This window comes from Tupaia chinensis, unplaced genomic scaffold (genome assembly GCF_000334495.1).
Source record: "Tupaia chinensis unplaced genomic scaffold, TupChi_1.0 Scaffold141044_1, whole genome shotgun sequence".
Taxonomy (NCBI): domain Eukaryota; kingdom Metazoa; phylum Chordata; class Mammalia; order Scandentia; family Tupaiidae; genus Tupaia; species Tupaia belangeri.
In genome coordinates, this window is record NW_006200910.1 from 902146 (window position 1) to 903998 (window position 1853).

General features: G+C 48.2%; 1 pseudogene; it reads left to right on the top strand.

The window, feature by feature from the left end:
* Positions 1 to 546: 546 nt before the first annotated feature.
* Positions 547 to 1538, top strand: LOC102477850 (glyceraldehyde-3-phosphate dehydrogenase pseudogene; annotated as a pseudogene).
* The last annotated feature ends 315 nt before the right edge of the window (positions 1539 to 1853 follow it).

Below are 1853 nucleotides of genomic sequence, written 5' to 3' on the forward strand. Positions count from 1 at the left end.
TTTGCTGAGAACATGTATGTGGATGTGCTTGATTGAGCCAATGCACAGTGTATTTTGGATGGAAAATTCATTTGTGTGTTGTGATGGTGTATAGTGAATTAATGTAGAAAATGAATAAATAAAAAAAAAGAAATACACTGTTTTTCTGGGTTTGTATTACATATAAACTTGTTTCTTTGAAAGGACAAATACCATTAGGGGCCAGCCCCATATTGCAGAGATTAAATGCTATGAATGGAAGATCAAAGCCCACATGGACAAACCATGGCTTGAGTATCAGCCCTGGTGACTTAAAACACATGTGGGCACATGTGCATTTGTCCCCAAAGCATGGGGACAGGAAGGAGGAATGCAGGAAAAAAGATTTTGGTGTAGCCACACCCCACTGGGAAGTGCTATCTCTCTCTCTCTCATCTCTGTCTCTCTGGCAAATGTACACATCCACTAGCAATAATTTTAAAAAGATAAATACTGGCTCTCTGCTCCTCCTGGTTTGACAGACAGCTGTGTCTTCTCGTACAATACCAGCCAGTTCTCAGAGACACAATGGTGAAGGTTGGAGTAAACGGATTTGGCTGTATTGGTTGCCTGATCACCAGGGCTGCCTTTAACTCTGGCCAAGTGGATGTCATCGCCATCAATGACTCCTTCATTGACTTGAACCACATGGTCTACATGTTCCAGTATGATTCCACCCATGGCAAGTTCAACAGCACCATCAAGGCTGAGAATGGGAAGCTTGTCATTAATGGGAAACCCATCACCACCTTCCAGGAGCGAGATCCTGCCTATATCAAATGGGGTGATGCTGGTGCTGAGTATGTTGTTGAGTCTACCAATGTCTTCACCACCATGGAGATGGCTGGGGCTCACTTGAAGGGCAGGGCCAAAAGAGTCATCATCTCTGCCCCTTTTGCCGGCACCCCCATGTTTGTGATGGGCATGAATCATGAGAAGTACTACAATTCCCTGAAGATTGTCAGCAATGCTTCCTGCACCACCAACTGCTTTGTGCCCCTGGCTAAGGTCATTCACGACAATTTTAGCATCATGAACTCATGACCACAGTCCATGCCATCACTGCTACCCAGAAGACTGGACGGCCTCTCAGGGAAGCTGTGACCTGATGGACGTAGGGCTGCCCAGAACATCATCCCAGCATCGACTGGCACTGCCAAGGCTGTGGGCAAGGTCATCCCAGAGCTGAACGGAAAGCTCACCAGCATGGCCTTCTGTGTCCCCTCCCCAGCATGTCAATCATGGACCTGACCTGCCACCTGAAGAAAGCTGCCAAGTACAATAACAAGCAGGTGGTGAAGTAGGGGTCACAAGGCCCCCTGAAGGGCATCCTGGGCTACACTGAGGGCCAGGTCATCTCCTACAACTTCAACAGTGACACCCACTCTTCCACCTTCAATACTGGGGCTGGCATTGCCCTCAATGACCACTTCGTCAAGCTCATTTTCTGGTATGACAATGAATTTGGCTACAGGAACAGGGTAGTGAACCTCGTGGTCCACGTGGCCTCCAAGGAGTAGAGCCCTCCGGAATGCCAGACCCAGCACTAGCACAAGGAAGAGAGCCCCTCAGCTGCTGGGGAGGCCCTGCTCCCACTCAGTCCCCATCACACTGAGAAGCTTCCTTCTTGACAGTTTCCATCCCAGAACCCCTGGAAAAGGGAAAGGGCGCAGGGAGCCCTCCTTGTCATGAACTATCAGGTACACTGTATCACACACACACACACACACACACACACACACACACACACGACAAATACCATTAGACTACAAATCCCTTGACAGAAGAATCCATATTTTATGCATCTCTGTGTTCTTGATTCATGGGACACAAAT